The sequence below is a fragment of the Ranitomeya imitator genome, chromosome 2, assembly GCF_032444005.1.
Source record: "Ranitomeya imitator isolate aRanImi1 chromosome 2, aRanImi1.pri, whole genome shotgun sequence".
NCBI lineage: Eukaryota > Metazoa > Chordata > Amphibia > Anura > Dendrobatidae > Ranitomeya > Ranitomeya imitator.
In genome coordinates, this window is record NC_091283.1 from 818,016,381 (window position 1) to 818,036,881 (window position 20,501).

General features: G+C 41.8%; 1 protein-coding gene across 2 annotated transcripts in view; it reads right to left on the minus strand.

Annotated features, from left to right (window-relative positions):
- The window catches only part of MGMT (O-6-methylguanine-DNA methyltransferase), a 545,121-nt gene extending 540,888 nt beyond the window's left edge, over positions 1-4,233 (minus strand). Inside the window, exon 1 of one of the 2 annotated variants that reach the window (XM_069753943.1) lies at positions 4,126-4,233. The gene's annotated coding sequence lies outside the window, so the exon portion shown is untranslated. The remainder of the gene's footprint in view (positions 1-4,125) is intronic. The other variant, XM_069753944.1, reaches the window with a different exon arrangement.
- Positions 4,234-20,501: the final 16,268 nt, after the last annotated feature.

Here is a 20,501-nt window from a genome sequence, read left to right on the forward strand (position 1 = left end):
ATTAGACGGCACGCCATCAACAGCTCCGAACAGCAACATTCCTGCCAAATCTACGGCCATTTGTATTACTTTATCTGACAAACAAACTGGCCTCGTAAGAGTGATCGAGGGAAAGTATCTATAAAATGGAAATAAAGGCAGAACGCCGCTGTTTAGCATAGGATTTTGCAGGACGAAGCAACTTTGGGGGGGTTTAACCGCTTCGTGAAAAAAAACAAAACAAACAAGGTGTCTTCTATTTCAATGCAGAGGAAAAAAAAACGCAACCTAATCCATCATGATTACGTCTCGTGTGTACATTACCACTAATGCATCTTAGTCAACATGATTGATGGCGCGTTTGCCTAAACACATCAACAAATATTTAATATTCCATAGGTTACTCAGACCTTAGCAAATGCAAAAAAGTCTTGAAAACCATAGTATCTAATTAGCGGGGTTTTCGTGCCCCACTAAGCAAATATATGCATTTGTATATTCTTTCAATTAGATTGTTAGGAACCTTTAATGAGCTAAAAGAGAGGTTTTACGTGAGGGTTTTGAGACCCCCAGTATTTTTCATTAAAGGGTTGTTTTCATGCGTTTCAGGAGCCGATGCTATGCTTCCCAGATTTGCGCTAGCTGATCGATTTGCAGTCTGTGCAATTATCATTATAGTGCTGCTGGTCCGAACTGTAAGCTCTTCCATGTTACAAGCAGAGGCAGCTTTGCCTCTGCAGCACTGGAGACGCGCAGGGTCACTGATTCTGGATGCAATTGTTTTTTCACTTGAAAAAGATGATAGTCAAGTACTGAAATGCGTTTTGGAAATAAAAACCATTCAACTCATCTTGGTGCTAAGTATTCTTAAATTGGTCATGTTGCAAGCAGAGGCAGCTTTGCCTCTGCACCACTGGAGAAACACAGGGGCACTGATACTGGATGCAATTGCTTTTTTTTTCACTTGAAAAAGACGCTAGTCCAGCATCGAAATGCGTTGTGGAAATAATAACCGTTCAACTCATCTTGGCCTTAAGGATTCTTAAATTGGTCATGTTGCAGGCAGAGGCAAGTTTGCCTCTGCAGGACTAGAGAAGCACAGGGGCACTGATGCTGGCTAGGTCCAAACTTTGGCTAGCTTCAGAGCAGCGCTTCCAAGCTCTATAGCTGCGCTCCAAACCTAGAAAACTGTCCACCACTGATAGACTGTTCTTGGGAATGCCAGAGAGGCGAGTATTTCATTTTTTTATGCATGGAGCAATATATTGGGCCAATTCTGTATGGAGCAAAATATGGGGCCCATTCTGTATAGAGCAGTATATGGAGTACATTTTGTATGGAGCATTATATGGGGTCCTTTCTGCATGGAGCATTATATGGGACCCATTCTTTATAAAGCATTTATGTATGGAGTATTATATCGGGCACATTCTGCATGGAGCATTATATGGGCCCCAATAAGTATGGCGTATTTTATGGGCCCATACTGTATGGAGTAATATATAGAACCCATTCTGTATGGAGCATATGGGCTACAATCAGTATGGAGTATTATATGAAGCCCATACAGTATGGAGCAATATATGGGGCCCATTCTGTATAGAATATTATATGGGGAACAGTCTGTAAGGAGTATTATATGGGGCTCATATTGTATGGAGCAATATATGGGGTCCATTCTGTATTGAGTATTATACTCCTTACTGTATTGAGCATTCTGAATGGAAAATTATATGGAGCATTCTGTATGGAGCATTATATGGGGCCCAATCTCTATGGAGCAATATATGGGGTCCAATCTGTATGGATTATTATATGGGGCCCATTCTGCATGGAATATTATATAAAGCCCATTCTGTATGGAGCAATATATGGGGTCCATTATTCTGTATGAAGAAATTTATGGGGTCCATTACACTGTACGGGCATTATACGGGAGTCCAATATTCTGTATGAAGCAATATATGGGGTCCATTATACTGTATGGAGGACTATGTGGTGCCCATTATAATGTATGGAGGACTATGAGGTGCCCATAATGATAATACTGTATGGACGACTATGTGGTGCCCATAATACTGTATGGAGGACTATGTGGTGCCCATAATACTGTATGGAGGACTATGTGGTGCTTATAACACTGTATGGAGGACTATGTGGTGCCCATAATACTGTATGGAGGACTATGTGGTATCCATAATACTGTATGGAGGACTATGTGGTCCCCAGTATACTGTATGGAGGACTATGTGGTGCCCATAATACTGTATGGAGGACTATGTGGTGCCCATAATACTGTATGGAGGACTATGTGGTATCCATAATACTGTATGGAGGACTATGTGGTGCCCATTATACTGTATGGAGGACTATGTGGTGCCCATAATACTGTATGGAAGACTATGTGGTATCCATAATACTGTATGGAGGACTATGTGGTGCCCATTATACTGTATGGAGGACTATGTGGTGCCCATTATACTGTATGGAGGACTATGTGGTGCCCATTATACTGTATGGAGGACTATGTGGTGCCCATTATACTGTATGGAGGACTATATGATGCTCATAAAACTGTATGGAGGACTATGTGGTGCCCATAATACTGTATGGAGGACTATATGGGGCCCATTCTGCATGGAATATTATATAAAGCCCATTCTGTATGGAGCAATATATGGCCCCATTCTGTATGGAGTATTATATGGGGTCCATTATTCTGTATGAAGAAATTTATGGGGTCCATTACACTGTACGGGCATTATACTGGAGTCCAATATTCTGTATGAAGCAATATATGGGGTCCATTATACTGTATGGAGGACTATGTGGTGCCCATTATACTGTATGGAGGACTAAGTGGTATCCATAATACTGTATGGAGGACTATGTGGTGCCCATTATAATGTATGGAGGACTATGTGGTGCCCATTATACTGTATGGAGGACTATGTGGTATCCATAATACTGTATGGAGGACTATGTGGTGCCCATTATAATGTATGGAGGACTATGTGGTGCCCTTTATACTGTATGGAGGACTATGTGGTGCCCATTATAATGTATGGAGGACTATGTGCGGCCTATAATACTGTATGGAGGACTATGTGGTATCCATAATACTGTATGGAGAACTATGTGGTGCCCTTTATACTGTATGGAGGACTATGTGGTGCCCTTTATACTGTATGGAGGACTATGCGGTGCCCATTATACTGTATGGAGGACTATACTGTGCGCTGCGAAGATCTGCTGGTTTCTGAGCTTTGTAGAATTTACAATAGATATCACTCATGTAATGTAAGAAGTGTAATCTGTGGCATTGTACTATACCTATATTTCTCTGCCGTATCTGTGCATCATGAATCCTGTCAGGTGTTAAATTGGCCCAATGAGACTCTTTGAACCGGTGCCCACGAAAACCTGGAGCCGGCCCTGCCTCTGAGGATAAGACTGCGAACAAGAAGGGGCAGAGACACACATTCTACCTTTGACATTTTAAAAAGTGAAATTCGCGCTTACACCTGCAAAAACAATTGCCGTGCCGCTCTTCATCCTGCAGCTCCTGTCAATTTCCATTACAGACATATTTCGCCATTGAGAAGCCTCAGCCGCTGTCGCTGTAAAGCGCAGCAGATATGCCATAATCAACCATGAAGAATCCGTGTATAAACCACGAGGCGTGGACCGATCGCAGGTTTCTCACCCAAATTTGATTAAAAATAAATAAATTGGGTTTCTGCCATCATTATGGTACACGTACAAGTTTAGCCCGCCGTACACGCACCGCTCTGGAGCAGAACTTTTCTGTAACTGTCCAGTTATCCGGAATGTGTTGTGTTCCGAATTATAGGAATTGTGCTGTCACCCTGATATGTGCCAGTTATCCTCGCTATACCAGTATACACCAGTACTAGGTGCACGATAGGAATCAGACAAGTCCAGGCATCCTCCTCCTCCCCACACACTGAGCTCTCCTCGTGGACTCCCTAAACTTATGGGACCCCTGTGAGGAGGAGCAGCAGCAGCAGCAGCAGCAGCTTCAGCTCCCACCACCTTCCCCTACCAGCAGCTGCAGACAGATGACAGACAGCAGGAGATAAAGGGTTAACAAAAGCGCAGGAGCCGAGGTGCAACACGTCTTACCACGCAGCAACAGCAACAGCTCCACACTGACTGCTCTGCTCTGGGACTACAACTCCCACAATGCAACGCTGCACGGCGGCCAGAAACCTGTGTGCGCATGCTCCGCCTATTTCCTGCTCCTGTGCTGCAGGGAAAGTCAGAGCACTCAGTTAGCAGCAGTGCAAACAACATGTGTGTAATAGTCACCTGCAAGAATAAAATATATATATGTGTGTGTGTGTGTGTGCGTATATATATATACTTATCTGTGTAGATATAAACTATATGTGTGAGAATATATATATATATATATATCTGTATATATTGTGGAAGGTGAAATCTGGGTTGCTATGGGCAACTGCTTCATTCCTTTGCACTATATTTACAATAAAATTGCACAGTGGATGAGGTTCAGAAGTATAGGTGCTAGATACAAGCAAAGTGGTGGACCATAGCAACCAATTAGAACATCGAAACAATAAGATTGGTTGATATGTGGAATGTCTCCCTAGTAACCTATTGAGACATGCAATCAACAAGAGCAGATTGGTTGCTATGGGCAACTTCTCCATAGCGACTAAGTGGGAAATCTAATATGAACAGATTGGTTGCTATGGGCAACATATATAGATATGTTACCCATAGCAACCAATCTGTTCATATTAGATTAGCAACCAATCTGTTCATATTAGATTTCCCACTTAGTCGCCATGGAGAAGTTACCCATGTCTACCAATGGGAACTCCATAGCAACTAATTTGGGAAATCTAATAAGAGCTGTTTGGTTGCTATGAGTAACTTCTCTGTAGCAACTAATTGGGAATTCACTGCTTCCAACAGGTGGCGCTAGAGTTCTAGTCCTCTTCCTCTCTGAAGTGATTATTTGCATATTCAATTTCCCAGAGGAACATTCCAAGGCCTATAAGTCTCCTCACTCTGACGTACCAGGCTTGGCTTATTATTCTCCACAAGTAGAAATGTTACCCCCTAAACTCCAGTCCAGAGCCTCTCACCTAGCCAAATCAGATCTCATACTTTGCACTGATGAGAGCAAGTCCCACAAAACACCATGTCTGCAAATTGAGATTCTGGTTTCGCTTTTATTCTACATTATATGACAAGGCTCGTTAGCGGGTCGGATAATGGCAATCACTGTAGTTCGCTGTTGTCCTCAAGCTTAAGAAATGGCTTTATAACCTTTTCCAAACTAAAAGAGCTCAATTATTTTGTTTTATCATTTGTTCGAGAATTTCTTTGGATCGCAGCATGATGTTTAGCTACTTGGGCTACTTCACTTTGTCAGGCAGGTCCTATTTAAGTGATTTTTTGATTGAGCACAGGTGTGGCAGTAATCAGGCTTGGGTGAGGCTAGGGAATTTGAACTCAGTTTCCGAAAAATGTGATAAACTACAGTTAATTTATGTTTTAAGAGGCGGTGGGCAATCCTTTTTTCACACAGGGCCCTGTAGGTTTGGTTTTCTTTTTCCCTTAATAATAAAGACCTTCATTTAAAAACTACATTTTGCAATTACTTGTGTCCTCTTTGTGCAATTTTTACATTTGTTTGGTGATCTGAAACATTTTATTGTGACAAACATGCAAAAGAATAGGAAATCATGAAGGGGGCAAATACTTTTTCACACAACTGTATATAATGGGAAGGTAAGTAACCGCGCCAATGGAAATGCGCTACCAGGAGTGCACACCGTTTTGGGTATCCCGGTTATGTCATCATCAAAGACGTCACCGAGAGTCTTTATGGTCACTATATTAGGTCAAGGAATACAATACCAGCGGTAATTTTTGTGCATTGATTTCTCTTTCCCATTGTTTTAGTATATTATGCGGCAGTTAGTAGAAACTACTCATCGCCCCCCCCCCCCCAAAAAAAAAAAAAAAAAACAACCCTAATATGGCTATGTTCCATTGAAAAATGAGAAAGTTGTGGCTCTTGGAAAAAGAGGAGAAAAAAATTAAAATATCAAAATTCATGTTAAAGGGAACCTGTCATGTCAAAAAGCTTAATTTGTAGATATGGGGTTAAACTTTATTGACATACTTAGGTGCAGATTAGATGCATTTGATATATGTGCATTTTTTTACATCTAATGCAAGTCTATTGGAAAAACCTGCACCTAAAACTCAGCGAACCGCGGCAGGAGATATTGACTTGCTGCAGGTATGATACACGCATTGAGGGTCAGGTTACACTGAATAAAAAGTAAAGCACAGCGGGCAGAAGAATTTTATAAATCCCTTGGCCTCTCTGACCTTTCCCGGCGCTTGCGCACTGCAGGACTTTGCTCTGTTCTCAACAGGGCAGATAAGTACACCTGCGCAGGAGCGCGATTCCGGGGAGCCTGTGTGGATGACGCAGGGACACGTCATCCACATGAAGCATGCAGGAGGACGGAGATTTAAGAAGATGGGAGACGCCGAACCAAAAAGAGCGACACCCATCGGACCGGACCGACCCGTAGGTGAGTATAATAAAAGTTATCTTTCTTCTCTTACCGGTCTGATCGGGGGCTTATATACAACATTATAGAATGCTGTCTATAAGCCCTGAAAGGCGGCGGCCGTATCTTATATCTGCTAAACCTGGTGACAGGTTCCCTTTAACCTGCAGATTAACACCATATCTGCAGGTTAAAAGTGTTTGGGGACATATCGGGTTCCTTTTAAATAATTACTCTCCCCAAAAAATCAAGTCATACTCTATCCAAAAGATGTGATAACTTACTGGTCACTGGGATCCGACCACTGGGACCCTCAGTCATCCTAGGTTTGGGAACCCGAAAATGGGTCTCGATAGCCCCATCCTGAGTGAAGTATAGATGTGCTTGTGCGGCCAGGGCTAAACTCATAGCTTATGGGACTGCCGAGTACATTGCTTTGGCAGACCCATGAACCATGAATGGAAGATGCGCACCCACACTTCTTTTCTGACTGGTTGCAGAACTCCATTTTTGGGGTTTGAAAGCCCCAATTTCAGGATCTGACCACTGGGACCCTGAGTGATGAAGTTGTCCTCTACCTACTGTATAACGTGAATGTTGGGAATAACCCTTTAGCGGAGGATGTTTGCATGGAGACTTCGGTTAACAATCAGAGGTGCTTGAAGGCCTCGTTATGGTTTTGCTGTGTCCCTCCGTCCTTTACAAATATTTCCTTTTTAAAGTATGCATTTATAAAAAAAAAATAGCAACGTATAAATTCAACGAGGTGCTATGAAGCGTTAAACCTCATATTTGGAGCAAATAATATTCACCAATCCATTCCTACTTGGGTTGCTATAGTAACCAAATAATTGGTGGGGGTCTTCTTTTTTTTTTTTTAATATAAAGTCCCAATGGCCCAGGGTGTAATTATAAAATATACGTGAAATAACCAAAATTATCTTTACAATGCCCCATTTCCAATGCGATCAATACGTGTGCATCTCCACCTGGCTGTTATGACAGGAGGTATTATTGCTTTTGTCTACATTAACATGCTTATATACTCCAAGCTACAACCACCAATAATTATTTCAATCTAATCACCCTCTCCGAATCCATCAGGTAACAAACCAATGCTAATCTCGTCAGTACGCTCTGTATACAGCTTTGAACATAATAAACTAATATATGCTATACCATTTTACTTCTGATATTGATTTCACAGATATACAGAATCGGTCTTTACTAATTATATTACCAAATGACCCCTCCGGGTTAATCATATTCGAGAAGGCTGGTTTTCCAAATTAAGTCATCATGGCCGCGCTGCATAGAGAAATAATGCATAATCGAATCATCACACGTACGGCCCTGTTAAATAAGCATGGAGAAGCCTGATATAAAAAATTAAACCATAATGTATTTTAAATTGTATAATATATGTGCAAAATATCAAACTAATGATACAGAGAACCTCCCGGGTCAGGACTGGGTGATGTATGCACAGGTTATAATATCAATCTATATGGGTCCGAGATAATGAGGGTTTATGAGGACACTTCATTATTCAGGGCTAACGCTGATATTTTTTTAATGTAGGAACTAACTGACAACCTATAGAGAAGGGAAACCAGCGATGAGAGAACAAAGACCGCAGGGCGGGCTACCAGCACTGATGAGAGTCTAACAAGTTAGACTTCAAACTCTTATTCGGGGAGGTAGTGGCACAACTCTTAGCACTGACAGCTCAAATCCTCCTCTTTACCTAATAGATGCAGAATTGGGTTTGTCACTGTTGGAAAACTGGGGACCAAACCCATGGGCAGCTATAAAAAAAAATCAATGCCTGGCATTCTTTCATAGGGCACAAGCATGTAATCTCTTGCAAGCCATTTTTTGGAAGAATAATGTTCAGTGTAGCCTAACCCTTGAAGCAGGGAAGGACATACCATTTATGCAACCTGTACCATGTTAGGTTCACTTGGTGAGGTGGATCCTATAAGCCCAAGATTCGGGTGGGCCACGGGCATTAGTGTATGACCAGGTGAGGCACATGAGAGAAAGATAGCAAAGATACTGGAGACCATAGGTAAATAGGAGACTGAGGGACTGGAAGCCGTAGACAGCCAGGAGACGTCCTGGAGACCACAGACAGGGAAATGTGCACAGACATGCTAAAAATCCTAATACCAAGTCACAGGTGTGTCTCTTGGTAGGCCTTATGTAGGCCTAGTAAGCTAAACATCTGGGAGCACGCAGTGTTACTTGGAAAGCCTGACGTGGAGAACAAGATAGTTTAGGGAACCGGGGTGTAGGGGGCAGTGCCCAGAGCCAGGACAGATATACAACATAAAGTTGCGTGGGAGCCCAATAGGTATAGGGGCCTACCTTCACCAATAAATCAGGTAGAATTGTGCCATATGATGAGCTATTGGACTGCAAAGGCTCATGTATTGTTCTTGAACAGGACCGTCTTCTGTCTGTGAAATAAGAGGAGACTGAGAGGAGACTTAATAGCTGTCTACAACAAGGGCTGTCACATTGTAGAGGGATCATCTTTATTCTCATTTGCACAAGGAAAAACTAGAAGCAATGGGATGAAACTGAATGGGAGGAGACACAGATTAGATATTAGAAAAAACTTTTTGACAGTGAGGGTGATCAATGAGTGGAACAGGCTGCCACGAGAGGTGGTGAGTTCTCCTTCCATGGAAGTTTTCAAACAGAGGCTGGACAGACATCTGTCTGGGATGATTTAGTGAATCCTGCTTTGAGTAGGGGGTTGGACCAGATGACCCAGGAGGTCCCTTCCAACTCTACCATTCTATGATTCTATCTATGATTCAATAAGAAGGCCCTACAGGTATTAAGGACCAGTCTCACAGCTTATGTCTTTCTCATGATATTTGATTAGGCTGTTAGCCAAGCACCGTCTAGTTCTCAGACATCATTCAGTTCTAAGAATCAGAAATCAATGGTTGTAGCAGGGGCATAACTATATAGTATGTGCAGGGGCACCTGGCACAAAAGGTCAATTTGACCTATGTGAGAAGGTCAATATTACAAAAGACTAGTAATAGTTCGGTCTCCTGTTGGAGATTTTGCATAGAGTCTCAGAAATTCAAGTTATGCTATTGGTCATAGAAGGTCTACATAAATTGCCCGAATGATTGAGAGAGGCACCTCTAAGGCTACACACTCTGAAAATCCTTGTGACATACAAATGTAAAAAGTCAGTCTATGGTGACATAAAATTTATGTGATAAGTAGCAAGAGTCTGACCAGAGTAACAATAGATTCCTGATATTCAGCTAAAAGGTCAAAGCAAGAATAGAACCGAATGCCCATAAAAGTGGAAGAACAAAGTGTGTGTGATGTGCGAATGATCAGTGGGATCCCATCCCAATGCTATACGGTAAGAAACCTTACAGTTACCATTACAAAGGCATTCAAACTTCTTACACCATGGGTTGAGTTAGCTGGAAGCTGGTTGGCCAAGGACATGCGTTAAAGTCAGCGAAATACATCTAGTACTTTGAAGTCTCTTCCATTGGCCTTTCCACCACTGATAAAAGCAGGTGATACACTTGAGCTCAGTGAAAAACCCGAGAAACTGATCGTGAAGTACAGTCTAAAACTGGACTCGGATACAAGTTTGCTGGTTGTTGCTGGTAACCTTCAAAAGCTTGTTGTCAGTCCAATCATAAAAGGATTTCCAGGGCTTTAACATTAATTCACTATCATTTGAACAATCCATTAAAGTTTGGACACTAGGGATCTTACTGTTGGGACTTGCAGTTCAGTACGATGAAAAGCCACTTCACTCAAAGTCTAAGAGACTAATAGATAGTGGGTGCTATAATCCTGTGATGTCTCACATAATGAGGTAGCTTCTCAAAGGCCTTGGTCAAGATGAGAAGTTGTCATACAGCACAGATGATATTGGTGCAGCAGAGAGACCTAGATGTGGTGGCCGAATAGCAGCGGGAATCATGGCATCTGATGAAGCAGATTTGTTGTCCACAATAAAGAAGAGACTCGGCGATTTAGCAGAGCTGAAGTAGGCAAAAGGATCTAAGGCAAGACTGGATCAGCAATGTAGCTGAGTTAATTGAGTGAAGTAGCAGATCTGAGTTTGCACAAGATCAATGTTGAGTTGACACAGCTGTCCATCACAGCTGACTTACAGATACAGCAGACCTGAGTTTATCAGAGTGTCCAATGTAGAGCTGGCAGCTGTAAGGCCAGGTTAACCTAGTGATGTAGCAGAACTTATTTTATGACAAAGTCCAAAGCAGAGCTGGCACAGGTATGACAGAGTTGACTGAGTGATATAGTACAGTTGAGTTGGCCACAGTGTCCAATTCCGAACTTACTAGCGGTAGAGCAGAGAACCAAGTGATGTAACAGAGCTAGGTTTATCACAAGACCAAGGTAGAGCTGACCAGCTGTTTACCTGAGTACCCAGCAATATATCAGAGCTGTCTATCTTACAAGTCCGAGGCAGCGCTATTCAGTGCTCTCGCAGAGTACCCAACGATACATCACAGTTAGCCACATAGATCTAGGAATCCAGAAACAATAAAGCAGACTTCAATAATAGTATGGATACCAAGCACCTGAATACTCAGATGGCGTGCCTCTGCCTGAGCCAACCTGCAAAACTTCAGAACGTGGTGTCAGAAGTAGGCATCAGTTTGCCAAAATGAAGTACCATAGAGCAGAGGGAGCTGGCTGAAGGAGGAGGACGCAACGCTTGGATCTGAATCCAGAAGAGGTAAGGATTGGAACAACTACTCTATCTTTATCCTTATCTTGGGACCACCTTTCGCTACATCTGTGAGGATCCAAGTGGTGGGACCCCCAGTGATCATCAAGTTATCACCAAACTTGTAGATGGAGACAATCACCGAATTGTGACTATAGTTCTTGACTACAATACAGGCTTTAACGTAGGATCAGTACAAGAAAAGTAATACAATATTTTGTATACTGTATTTCTATATGTAAAGTAAAATAGTGTTTGAAAGTAAACATACCCTTTAATATATTAAAACATTGTTTTACATGTATCATACAGAGCCAAAAGGATATAGAGAGATGAAACAATAGGAAAAGAAATCTGTGAAGAAGGCTTTTATCACAAGGTGACCTGTTCTCTTGAATCACTCGCATTTGTGCTCCATCCTTTGAACATGTAGGATGTTAATTGGCACGTTTTCTTTGTTATGTGCTTTTCTCTAATACAAATATTCATCTTTTAATACTGTCGTGTGTTAGTTTTTGTTGTCTTGTTTTGTACGGTCTCCTCTTGTACTGCTTTCATTATCGCTTTATGATCTTTCTTTTGCTAGTGTATATAAAGTTCCCTTCTGTTGTTTGACTTTTTTTTTTACAAGTTCGTAGTTTTTTAAGCCACTACCAAATGAAATGGGATTAAGAAAGTAATTTAAAATAAACCACATAGTTTCACATTAGTACTTTGATTACTGGAAAGATAGCTGTAGTCACGTCATTACCCTAAATGTTGCTTTGATGCACTAGTGCAGAAAAGCTGATTCAAGTGAATTTAGGGTGGGCGAGGGGGGCAGCAAAAATGTGTCGAAGTTTAGAGTGAACCTTGTAAACTTTGTGTTGGAAGAGTAGATTAAAAGAGGAGATTTTCTTCTTTATCAAAGAGCTACTTACTGAAGATCCGGTCGCATGATGAATATGTAATATTAATTTTCACATGCACATGATGTAAAGGCTGCTGTTCTTCTGAATCTGATGTTGCAAGCCTTTTGTTCCTGCGCTTCTCCATTACTGAGATGTGGCCTTTTCTTCCATGCACAGTATGTAATTCTTATCTTTTTAGCCAAATGGATGTGGTTTCAGCTCTCTTACATATTGTTGAGGACTGTCTCTTTACAGGAATTGGGGGATGTGTTGTGAATTCTGTGGCAGAGCTCCCTCCTGTGGTCACAAGTGGTACTTCGGATGATTCTCTCTGTGAGCTTCCGTTGGTGGAGGAGAGTGGTACTGCGGCTTCTGAGTTTCCTTCCTCAGGTGATGTGGTGAAGTTGTTAGGTGCTGCTCTATTTAACTCCACCTAGTGCTTTGATCCTGGCTTCCAGTCAATGTTCTAGTATTGGACCTGTCTCCTCCTGGATCGTTCCTGTGGCCTGCTGCTCTGCATAGCTAAGTTCCGCTTTTGCTATTTTGTTTGCTGTTTTTTCTGTCCAGCATCGCTTATTTGTTTTTTCTTGCTTGCTGGAAGCTCTGGGACGCAGAGGGTGTACCTCCATGCCGTTAGTTCGGTACGGAGGGTCTTTTTGCCCCCTTTGCGTGGTTGTTTGTAGGGTTTTGTGTTGACCGCAAAGTTACCTTTCCTATCCTCTCTCTGTTCAGAAAGTCGGGCCTCACTTTGCTAAATCTATTTCATCTCTACGTTTGTCTTTTCATCTTAACTCACAGTCATTATATGTGGGGGCTGCCTTTTCCTTTGGGGTATTTCTCTGAGGCAAGGTAGGCTTATTTTCTATCTTCAGGCTAGCTAGTTTCTCAGGCTGTGCCGAGTTGCATAGGGAGCGTTAGGCGCAATCCACGGCTGCCTCTAGTGTGTGGTTGGAGAGGATTAGGGATTGCGGTCAGCAGAGTTTCCACGTCTCAGAGCTCGTTCTATATTTTTGGGTTATTGTCAGGTCACTGTATGTGCTCTGACTTCTATGTCCATTGTGGTACTGAATTACCAGATCATAACAGGGATGGCTTATATCCCTATACTGGAAGCGTTATTGGAGCTCTGTCTCTTTACAGGAAGTGGGGGACGGCTTATATCCCTATACAGGAAGTGCGGGTGGAGCTCTCTCTTTACAGGAAGTGGGGGACGGCTTATATCCCTATACAGGAAGTGCGGGTGGAGCTCTGTCTCTTTACAGGAAGTGGGGGACGGCTTATATCCCTATACAGGAAGTGCGGGTGGAGCTCTGTCTCTTTACAGGAAGTGGGGGATGGCTTATATCCCTATACAGGAAGTGTGGGTGGAGCTCTGTCTCTTTACAGGAAGTGGGGGATGGCTTATATCCCTATACAGGAAGTGCGGGTGGAGCTCTTTACAGGAAGTGGGGGATGGCTTATGTCCCTATACATGAAGTGTGGGTGGAGCTCTGTCTCTTTACAGGAAGTGGGGGATGGGTTATATCCCTATACAGGAAGTGCGGGTGGAGCTCTGTCTCTTTACAGGAAGTGGAGGATGGCTTATATCCCTATACAGGAAGTGCGGGTGGAGCTCTGTCTCTTTACAGGAAGTGAGGGATGGCTTATATTTCTATACATGAAGTGTGGGTGGAGCTCTGTCTCTTTACAGGAAATGGGGGACGGCTTATATCCCTTTACAGGAAGTGCGGGTGGAGCTCTGTCTTTTTACAGGAAGTGGGGGATGGCTTATATCCCTATACAGGAAGTGTGGGTGGAGCTCTGTCTCTTTACAGGAAGTGGGGGATGGCTTATATCCCTATACAGGAAGTGCGGGTGGAGCTCTTTACAGGAAGTGGGGGATGGCTTATATCCCTATACATGAAGTGTGGGTGGAGCTCTGTCTCTTTACAGGAAGTGGGGATGGCTTATATCCCTATACAGGAAGTGCGGGTGGAGCTCTGTCTCTTTACAGGAAGTGGAGGATGGCTTATATCCCCATACAGGAAGTGCGGGTGGAGCTCTGTCTCTTTACAGGAAGTGAGGGATGGCTTATATTTCTATACATGAAGTGTGGGTGGAGCTCTGTCTCTTTACAGGAAGTGGGGGATGGCTTATATCCCTATACAGGAAGTGCGGGTGGAGCTCTGTCTTTTTACAGGAAATGGGGGATGGCTTATATCCCTATACATGCAGTGTGCGTGGAGCTCTGTCTCTTTACAGGAAGTGGGGGATGGCTTATATCCCTATACATGCAGTGTGGGTGGAGCTCTGTCTCTTTACAGAAAGTGGGGGATGGCTTATATCCCTATACATGCAGTGTGGGTGGAGCTCTGTCTCTTTACAGGAAGTGGGGGATGGCTTATATCCCTATACATGCAGTGTGGGTGGAGCTCTGTCTCTTTACAGAAAGTGGGGGATGGCTTATATCCCTATACATGCAGTGTGGGTGGAGCTCTGTCTCTTTACAGAAAGTGGGGGATGGCTTATATCCATATACAGGAAGTGGGGTGGGGCTGTGTCTCTTTACAGGAAGTGGGGGATGGCTTATATCTCTATACAGGAAGTGGAGTTGGGGCTTTGTCTCTTTATAGGAAGTGGGGAACAGATGTGCGGGGGCTCCGGGATTTCCACAAATGATCATCTGCCAAACTGTCACGCATCAGCCTGGGGTGTGTCTCCTTTTAAGTGCATCTCGACCATAAGACGCACCCCTATTTTCCCACAAAACTTTTTGGGAAAAAGGTGCATCTTATGGTCTGAAAAATACAGTATGTATAATATTGCATAAACCCCAAAATAAAAAGACATGACTAAATATCAAAACTGTGTAATTTGATGAAAGTGCTGCATCTAGATTTTTTTTAAGTGACTCTGTAGTCAAGGATCTTGGGGTTTGCACCCACATTTTCACTGGTTTGGTTCTGCCAAATATCTAACATAGATAGTTTGCTTGTTTGTCACCATGCTTTTTAATTTCCCTGGTTCGTAATAGAAAAAAAAAATGCAACATACAGCTATCACTAAAACGTTGCTCTTCTAGTTGCTGTCATGTACTGTTTCTATTTAGAAATCTCCAGTCTCCAATGTGGCGATGGCTGCGTTCTCTATTAAAGCTCAATGGGTAGGACTGGAACAATCAAAAAAGCGAATGGCTGACACACCGAGAGCAACCAAGGTGAACATGAACAGACAATGAAAGCGAGCGGGTACATTTGGTGTGGCGTGGAGGGCATACTGTGCAAGAAAAGACAGACTTCTATCTGAGCAAATTTTACATCCTCCTATGCGTCAGTAAGCCAGATGCTCGGAGGTCATCATGGTCACTAGTAATATGTGTATTGTCTTAATTTAAGTCTAAATTACATTAAGGGTCTGTAATGTAACTGGATCATTTTTAGCAAGAAAATAGCCAGAAAGTCATTAGAGAATTTGCATGCCAAAACTTAAAAAATCTTGGGAAAAGCTTTCTCCTTTTCACAGCAAAAGTGAAGAAACGCTTACTGAGTTATTTATCTTTATGGTCGTGGTATCCAAAAATCAGTAGGGAGACATAAGAACGTGGCAAACATTAAAAAAATGAATACCTATATACACTGACAAGCAAAAGGGATTAACGAATCAAGAAATTGAAGGAACTGTCAAGTTCGGTGGAGGAAGCCTGATGATATGGGTTTTTTTCACAGTCAAAGGCATTGGATACTTGACCAGGATCCATAATGGTATCGATGCTGAGCTATATGTGAGTATGCTACAAGACGAGTTACTTCGTATACTCGAGAACTATGGGTATGAAAAGGACGACATAGTGTTCCAGCATGATAAGGTCCCAAAGCATATGTCGAGATTCGCAAAGAAATGGTTCAATGATAAAAAAGTAGAAGTGTTGGATTGTCCTCCAAAGTAACTAGACCTCAACCCAATTGAAAACTTGTGGGTAGAGTTGAAGAAAAAGATGTTTACTGACCCTAGTGAGTCGACCAGTACGCACCAACATTGGGAACGTGTAGAAGAGACGTGAGATCAAATTTCGGTCAAGACATGTTTGAATCTGATCCAGAGCATGCACAGAAGGATTCAGGCAGCCAAAGGTTGATTTACAAAACACTAACAAAACAATAAAAATTCAAATTTAGATTTTTAGGAGTAAAACAGTAACAATTCAGTGACATGACAAGAATCTGTATAACTATAAAATAATGGTAGTATCACTTTCAAAACAGTAGTGGATGGTGAGATATGGAGGCAGAAAGTCAAAAGTTCAAAACCTTGTTACCCTTCTATTCGTCAGTATAGAAATATGCCAGGTTCAAAGTCAAAATCAATAAAAAATAAATTCTTTATTGGATACTTTTCTTGTCATGGAAACCACTGACATGTAGCAGCGTTACCGGAAGCCGCAGACAAGCAGGTGAAGTACAGTTTTCCACTGACATGTACTCGCACAGACAACTAAAAGTGTGTGTCTTGGGAGGTCTTATATAGGCCTTGGAAATACAACACATAGGAGCACGCCTGGCTACTTACAAAGCTCAATGTGGAGCACAAAGTCTTTCGGAGTGGGGTGTTGGAAGCAAAGCACGGATCTGGGAAAGGTGCGTAACACCATGTCAGTTGTCGACAAATAAAGGGTGGTGGAGATCAAGTGATTGCGTAGAGAATGTTTTCTTGGCATACTAGCATACCATAGGTCCCCTTGTACACATGGATGGACATTGGGACAGCATGGCATTCCTAAGTATTGTGGCCAACCAAGTCCAACCCCTCAGAGCAGATGTGTACACTATGCCTTAAGGACACTTTCAGCTGGGCCATGTCACAAGGGTTATTTAACCACGGATTAATTCCAGTAACATGACAGTGAGTTTTTCTTGCCTTCATACTCTTCACAGTCAACCGATCTTAATCCTATAGATCATTTCGAGGAGTCGATAGATCGGGCTAAATGTCAATGCTTCATATTTTATTATAAGAAATAGCACACTATACAAGCAATGTAAAAAACACAACCTAAAGGTGAAAAAAATATATATCACCAAGCTTGATAAGGGGTAACTATATGAATGGCAGACCATTCGGCAAAGCTAGAGCAAAAAGAAACGGACAAACTGAACAAAAGAAGTCCAAGAACGAAAAGATAAGCACACAATAATCTATGAAATCATCAAAATGTAAATTTTATTCATGGTACATGGGGACAAAAGAAGAAAGAAAAATATGGTAATGCGGTACCAAAACACAATGTGTATCAGTCCACACAGAACACACCTAGTAGGTATATCACAAATATAAATGGACAAAATGCGAGATAACATCTGTCACTAATATAGCCCATAGAAACTATGAAAACAAACATATATACAAAGTACAAAGGGCATATAAATGTACATACAAATGTCCATATAATATAAAAATAAATGAACAGGCAACCAATCAACAAAAATGAAGGGCAGGATAGTATCTGCTAACTCACATAAGTGCATATGTACTAAAGATAGAATGGTCACTAAACATGTAAAAGTAAAATGTATCTGCATCTGGTACCGCTTGTAGACATTTTACTTTTACATGTTTAGTGACCATTCTATCTTTAGTACATATGCACTTATGTGAGTTAGCAGATACTATCCTGCCCTTCATTTTTGTTGATTGGTTGCCTGTTCATTTATTTTTATATTATATGGACATTTGTATGTACATTTATATGCCCTTTGTAACATAGTAACATAGTAACATAGTTAGTAAGGCCGAAAAAAGACATTTGTCCATCCAGTTCAGCCTATATTCCATCATAATAAATACCCAGATCTACGTCCTTCCACAGAACCTAATAATTGTATGATACAATATTGTTCTGCTCCAGGAAGACATCCAGGCCTCTCTTGAACCCCTCGACTGAGTTCGCCATCACCACCTCCTCAGGCAAGCAATTCCAGATTCTCACTGCCCTAACAGTAAAGAATCCTCTTCTATGTTGGTGGAAAAACCTTCTCTCCTCCAGACGCAAAGAATGCCCCCTTGTGCCCGTCACCTTCCTTGGTATAAACAGATCCTCAGCGAGATATTTGTATTGTCCCCTTATATACTTATACATGGTTATTAGATCGCCCCTCAGTCGTCTTTTTTCTAGACTAAATAATCCTAATTTCGCTAATCTATCTGGGTATTGTAGTTCTCCCATCCCCTTTATTAATTTTGTTGCCCTCCTTTGTACTCTCTCTAGTTCCATTATATCCTTCCTGAGCACCGGTGCCCAAAACTGGACACAGTACTCCATGTGCGGTCTAACTAGGGATTTGTACAGAGGCAGTATAATGCTCTCATCATGTGTATCCAGACCTCTTTTAATGCACCCCATGATCCTGTTTGCCTTGGCAGCTGCTGCCTGGCACTGGCTGCTCCAGGTAAGTTTATCATTAACTAGGATCCCCAAGTCCTTCTCCCTGTCAGATTTACCCAGTGGTTTCCCGTTCAGTGTGTAATGGTGATATTGATTCCCTCTTCCCATGTGTATAACCTTACATTTATCATTGTTAAACCTCATCTGCCACCTTTCAGCCCAAGTTTCCAACTTATCCAGATCCATCTGTAGCAGAATACTATCTTCTCTTGTATTAACTGCTTTACATAGTTTTGTATCATCTGCAAATATCGATATTTTACTGTGTAAACCTTCTACCAGATCATTAATGAATATGTTGAAGAGAACAGGTCCCAATACTGACCCCTGCGGTACCCCACTGGTCACAGCGACCCAGTTAGAGACTATACCATTTATAACCACCCTCTGCTTTCTATCACTAAGCCAGTTACTAACCCATTTACACACATTTTCCCCCAGACCAAGCATTCTCATTTTGTGTACCAACCTCTTGTGCGGCACGGTATCAAACGCTTTGGAAAAATCGAGATATACCACGTCCAATGACTCACCGTGGTCCAGTCTATAGCTTACCTCTTCATAAAAACTGATTAGATTGGTTTGACAGGAGCGATTTCTCATAAACCCATGCTGATATGGAGTTAAACAGTTATTCTCATTGAGATAATCCAGAATAACATCCCTCAGAAACCCTTCAAATATTTTACCAACAATAGAGGTTAGACTTACTGGCCTATAATTTCCAGGTTCACTTTTAGAGCCCTTTTTGAATATTGGCACCACATTTGCTATGCGCCAGTCCTGCGGAACAGACCCTGTCGCTATAGAGTCACTAAAAATAAGAAATAATGGTTTATCTATTACATTACTTAGTTCTCTTAGTACTCGTGGGTGTATGCCATCCGGACCCGGAGATTTATCTATTTTAATCTTATTTAGCCGGTTTCGCACCTCTTCTTGGGTTAGATTGGTGACCCTTAATATAGGGTTTTCATTGTTTCTTGGGATTTCACCTAGCATTTCATTTTCCACCGTGAATACCGTGGAGAAGAAGGTGTTTAATATGTTAGCTTTTTCCTCGTCATCTACAACCATTCTTTCCTCACTATTTTTTAAGGGGCCTACATTTTCAGTTTTTATTCTTTTACTATTGATATAGTTGAAGAACAGTTTGGGATTAGTTTTACTCTCCTTAGCAATGTGCTTCTCTGTTTCCTTTTTGGCAGCTTTAATTAGTTTTTTAGATAAAGTATTTTTCTCCCTATAGTTTTTTAGAGCTTCAATGGTGCCATCCTGCTTTAGTAGTGCAAATGCTTTCTTTTTACTGTTAATTGCCTGTCTTACTTCTTTGTTTAGCCACATTGGGTTTTTCCTATTTCTAGTCCTTTTATTCCCACAAGGTATAAACCGCTTACACTGCCTATTTAGGATGTTCTTAAACATTTCCCATTTATTATCTGTATTCTCATTTCTGAGGATATTGTCCCAGTCTACCAGATTAAGGGCATCTCTAAGCTGTTCAAACTTTGCCTTCCTAAAGTTCAATGTTTTTGTGACTCCCTGACAAGTCCCCCTAGTGAAAGACAGGTGAAACTGCACAATATTGTGGTCGCTATTTCCTAAATGCCCAACCACCTGCAGATTTGTTATTCTGTCAGGTCTATTAGATAGTATTAGGTCTAAAAGTGCTGCTCCTCTGGTTGGATTCTGCACCAATTGTGAAAGATAATTTTTCTTGGTTATTAGCAGAAACCTGTTGCCTTTATGGGTTTCACAGGTTTCTGTTTCCCAGTTAATATCCGGGTAGTTAAAGTCCCCCATAACCAGGACCTCATTATGGGTTGCAGCTTCATCTATCTGCTTTAGAAGTAGACTTTCCATGGTTTCTGTTATATTTG